The sequence below is a fragment of the Acyrthosiphon pisum genome, chromosome X, assembly GCF_005508785.2.
Source record: "Acyrthosiphon pisum isolate AL4f chromosome X, pea_aphid_22Mar2018_4r6ur, whole genome shotgun sequence".
Lineage (NCBI taxonomy): Eukaryota > Metazoa > Arthropoda > Insecta > Hemiptera > Aphididae > Acyrthosiphon > Acyrthosiphon pisum.
The window spans coordinates 103,264,047-103,270,161 of NC_042493.1; positions in this window are offsets into that span (position 1 = coordinate 103,264,047).

A 6,115-nucleotide genomic window follows, 5' to 3' on the forward strand; every position below is an offset into this window, starting at 1 on the left:
TTATCTATCTATTTACCAATGTAACGTCAAATCACTCTTTAATTAATGAAGAAAAAAATGTAAAAAAAGTTACTAGTTATTTTCAGGTCATTCTGCACACTTTTTAATTTCGTATTCCGCACTTAGCATTTCGTACTACACACAATTTTATTCCCTGCCCTTACAGGTAAGAAAATAAAACTGGCGGAGCTCACATTAGACCGTTTCATTATCTTTTGGTCTAACCGTCATTTTAGCGGAGTTTACAATCACCCCTTAATAATATAGGCTGATGGACGGTCTTTGCTCAGAATCATTTTTCGTTGGTATACAACGGTATCATTAAATTAAATGTTAACACATTTATTACAGAGACCCACATGACCAATTAATGTACAACAGAGCGTTACCTTTCCACTTGTCTGCCATTTTTAACATTTACGTTGACCATTAAAAACATAATTTAAACGATTACAGATAGATTTTTTAGGTAATTAAAGACATTAACTAAAATGGTAGATAATAGGTCACGATTTTAGGTACATAGATTATGGTAAATTTGTTTTTTTCTTATAATTTGCATTTATTATGATATATTGAAATATGATAGTAAGGTGAGACAAAATTATTAAAATCCGTTATATAATTATTAAACTTTACAGATAGCATTTATTTTAATATGTTAAGCATTGAAATATGTATATTTAGTTATATATATGTAAATAACTAGCTGAATTACCCGGCGTTGGCCTGAAAAATAATTCTGATTGTTCAACTCATTTTTGGTGTAACAGAATGTGGAAGCAATGTAATTTTATTGTAAATAACATTATATTTTAACATATAGCGTTATCCGTGAGATACACAGCAGTAGGTAGGTATATAGTAATAAAGTACCTATCCGTGACCCTTGTGGCCCAACAGATGATAATAAAAATAATAACATATATTTGAACTGGTTTAAAATAATAATTTAATAATGACTGGTGGTTAACACAGCTAATAAATATATAAATAATAATAATAATAATAATAATAATATAAACTTCGGCGATTAGCGCCTACAATAATTTTTATTTAACATTCGAACCACACGAGTTTGCGATTGATGCAATACTGCTCAAAAGAAAATATTAATATATTAAAAATGGTATAAAAAATAATTCACCGATAGCGTATGAGATGTGTGTGTATGGAGTGGGTCGTAAGGTGGAGGTGCTCGGAGCGGTCGGCGATGGTGCCAATAATTATAATATTCTACTGATAAGCTTACGTAATAATAATTGACCGTAAACATAACGTAAGCTATCTATAGCCATGCTAGTGGGTATTTAATGCATATAAAATTGTGCATCGGCAGTGTAGTACAAAAATGTATTAGTGGTCTGTGGTTTTATTCATTGTTACCACATCAATTGGTTACAATTTGTTCATAGGCGCAATTAGTTGGGGACTTGGGGGGAGGCTTAGCCTACAAAATATTTATTTGCTCGGAGCGGATGCTGCCACTAATTATAATATTCTAGTAATAAGCTTACGTAATAATAATTGTCCGTAAACATAACCTAACTGTATTAAATTCTGATGAATAAAAAAAAATGATAATTGGATGTTTTGGGTAAAATAATTGTTTAATATATTGGAAAAAATAGTATTTCGTCAGGAACGTTTTTTCCCGACTAGCCCCGCATCGTGCCATAAAATACTTCGTTTCAAAAACTCATACGTTCGTATATATAGATAAGGAAGAAAAATAAAAAATAGACAAAATTGTACATTTTACTGCTATCTATAGTGATGCTAGTGGCTATTTAATGCATATAACATTGTGCATCTGTCGCGTAATACAAAATATATTAGTGGTCTGTAGTTTTTTCATTGTTACCACATCAATTGGTTACATATTCATAGGCGCAATTAGTTGGTGACTAGGGGGGGGGGGAGTGCTTAGCCTTCAAAATATTTATCTTGCATCCCCATAACAGGCACAGATACAAATTAAAAACTAACTTTTTAATTTAAATCTGTTCCTGTTATGTTTAATATATCATCAATATCAACATTTTATTCAATTTTAAATAAAGCAATTTTTGGCAATAAGTTACTTTCCTTATCACTGAATATCATAATTGATGACGAGTGGAAAATGGTAGTTAAAAAACTAGTTTCATGATCAATTTGACTATACTTTCTTGCATTTTGTTCACGGTGTACTTGGCACTTATGAGTTTTCGAAACTCCCTTGTACGTACGTACATATTTTGAAAAATGGTAAGAAATTAAAAATTAGTCAAAAGCGTCAAATTAAATAAATAAGTTAAAAATCGTAATCATAGGGGAACACGGGGTAAAACCGATAGTGGGGCAAAACCGATATTGCTCATTTCGCATTATTCTATGGATGAAAATTATAAGTTTTAAATTTATTTCATTCCTTATCATGAACATGTTGTTATCACTGTTAACATCAACTGCATCGTTTTTGTTTGAATTGTTATTCGATTACGAACATTTTAAAGTTAATTATTATTATAATTTCATATTTTTAATTTAAGATTAAACAATGATAGAACTGTACTACAATTACCATACTTATCTAGTATGAATCTACAATTTGTAAAGACTGTTTTGCAATCACTAACTTCTTTTATCTAATAATATTGTTATCAACAATTTCGTAAAAATTATACTTCGGGGCAAAACCGATGGGGCAAAACCGATCAGTTTTTATAATACTTGATAATTGCTAATTATTTATTTTAAGTTAGGATTAGGTACACAAACCTATCAATCAATTATTTTATTTTATTAAGAACAACTTGTGTTGTTAAAATTTGTTTTTATTTAATATTAATTAAGTTATAAATGTCTTATAATACATAGGTAATTTATGAAACCTTTACTACTATAGTTACAATACTTAAATACAATGGTTATTTGTATTTGCTTTAGTAAGTTTCTTTGAATAAAAGGTTAATATTATATTTTTCTCCATCATTATTTTAGTATCTGTTATACCATGCATCGGTATTGCCCCATTACAAATCGATTTTGTCCCAGTATCGGGGCAAAACCGATAAAATGTTAAAAATAGTTAATGGCTTGTTAAAAAATAAATATGAATGATATTCCACTGTATTGTAATTCAATATTGTAAACAAGAAGTTACTTAATACAACTGTGCAAACAGATCACGTTTGTTTTAAGATCCTGAATTATTATGAATATATTCATTTTTTCAGTCGGTTTTGCCCCGTGTTCCCCTATATAATAGTAGCTGATCCCGTGCACTTCGTTGCCCGTTATATTTTATATATTTATAGATATTGTATAACAAAAACGCTGAACCCGTGCGCTTCATTGCCCGTAAAAAATCGCATCTCTTAAAAAAATTATGATAATGGTTCAATTTCTTTTGGGTGTAAACCTTGGTGTAACTTGCTGCAACTTAGCCACCCTGGTAGGCAATCCGGTCTACTCTTTCATTGGACGAAATTACGTATTAAAAACTTAGAATAACTAATTTAGTTATTTTGTTGTGATTGTATAATATTATTCGTGGGTACTTGAAGTACTAAGTATTTAAGTATACTTTAAACTATACTATTATATATCTATGATAGTATCGCGGTTTTTTGTTGATGTATAACGCATTATAAGTACCTAGAATGCATATTGTGATATGATTAATTTGGAATTAATTATATGTCAATTTTTTTTAATACCATAGACAAGTATATAATATGTGTTATATCTAGACTTACATATCGTTTTCGCTCATAATCGTTTTTCTTATACAATGATATTATACAGTGACCCACTTCACACTTGTAATCTACTGTACAGCAAAGTGACATCCACTTGCCCACCTTTTTTGAATTACAGCTGAATAATAAGCAATTGTTATTTTGCATGTGAACAGGCCTACGGGCTACTGGGCAAAGTCATATTATGGTTCAACTGCTTATTTTTAAGTTTCAGCCCATGAATAACGAATGGCTTTTGAATGATACTGAATTTACTTTAAATGTTTATAAATCTATAAGCTCGTTGGTGTTCACAGTTTTAACTAAAGAATCCCTAAGTATTCTTCAAATTGAAAAAAATGTTATATCAAATTGTAATTCAATACATCTTAAAATCAATGAATTATTATTTTCTGTTATCTTTATATATAGATTATCAAATGATAATCTTGAAAGTTTTATCAATAATCTTGATTTTTTCCTATCAGTATTAGGTATGTTCTGATACCTAGCCCCTAGTCTATTCGCGAATCTGCTATAGCGTACGTGCATGCTCAGCCGTGCCCCACCCCTTCGATCAATGTCTAGTACATACCATACCATAAAACTCCCCTCCCATCAATACCTGGTGTGTACCATACCATACCCCTCTCCTCCCATCAATGCTTAGTACATACCACACCATACCCCCTTATAGTAAACATAGTAAACAAAACTAGTCCCTACTCATCATAGTCACGCCTGCTATCACGTATAATATATTGGTGTAGTATTTTGAAGTATAGTTTTCAAGGTGTGGGTAATGGATACATTTAGTCAGGTTTAGGTATATTATAGACTCCATAGTTCAGTGGTTAGAGCACTGGTCTTGTAAACCAGGGGTTGGGAGTTTAATTCTCTCTGGAGAGTGGAGGCATAACATTTTTTCTCTTTTATAATATATATTTTTTTTAAAATTCCATCGCAGCTCTGTATACGTGTATATTGTATATACAGGGTGATCCATTTAACGTAAGAAACTTTACCGTTTAACCATCTACTTTTCGTGTAATAAGTGTCTTACCGTTAAATGGATCGCCCTGTATATATATATATATATCTATATATATAGATAGATAGAAGGTAATATAGTATAGTTAATAATGTTTTCTTTAATACGTTATATGAATTATAAATATATATAATCCATTATAGTGCTAATAGCTATTATATGTTGTACATATATAGTTACACATATTTCACATCGATAGAACAATATATAATTGCATATCATTAATAATTATTTATATATGTTCTAAGTAAATTATTAATGTGTACCAGTTGCTAGCTTCTAAGATTGACTTCCACATTTCATAGTAGGTAACGTTTTAATAATTTTAACTACTGCTAATCATATACTATATTTCAATGTATGTGTTATATATTTGATAATTAAATATATTTATTATTATACCTTTTATCTAACTCAAACCACTATGTATGTGATAGGAATGGTTAAGAGGGTAGGGGGTGATGTTAGGTACGTAAGTGATACCTATGGATGGGAGGGGAGGGGTAAGGTTGGGTAGGGTTAGAATGTAGGCTTAGCGCGGTGTGGAATGTACTAGGTAGGTATTGATGGAAGGGAAGAGGTATGGTATGTACAAGGCATTGATCGGAGGAGAGGGGCACGCACGCGATAGCAGGTGCGCGGATAGACTATAATGACTAGGGACTAGGTATCAGAACATATCTTTTTATACTATTCCTATCTCAAAATAAAAATAAATACATAAATATTTTATGTGGCGATATTTGTTTATATAATGAAAATTTCCAATGATAGCAATGATTATTTAAATATACTGGCTAAACATGAATATATTATACATCATGTATAAATAATTTTACCAGAGTTACTGAGTCCTCAAATACTTACATTGATCATAATATATTTATTAAAAATGTAGAATCAAATTAAATTAATTCGAACATAATACGATGTGATATAACTGATCATATTAAATGTATTAATACAAAAATCTAAACAATTATTTTATCAATGTAAATTATTAAGAGCTCAGTCTGATGGTAAACAGGTATATGGAATATTATTAATGAGGTAATAGGAAAATCAAACAAAAATAAAATATGTGATATTAATAAGATAACAATGAAAAACGGTTGTAATAATGAATCAAAAACAGAAATTTGTAATGCATTAAATAACTATTTTATTAATGTTGGGAATAATTTAGAAATAGAACACATAAATCATGTGTCTGTAGACCATGAAATTATAGATGATAGTTTCTTTTTTAAACCAATAATTAATAGCGAAGAACTTAAAGCACTTAAATCAAATAAAAGACTGTAATTCTTTTTATGAAAATAATTTGTCTGATTACATA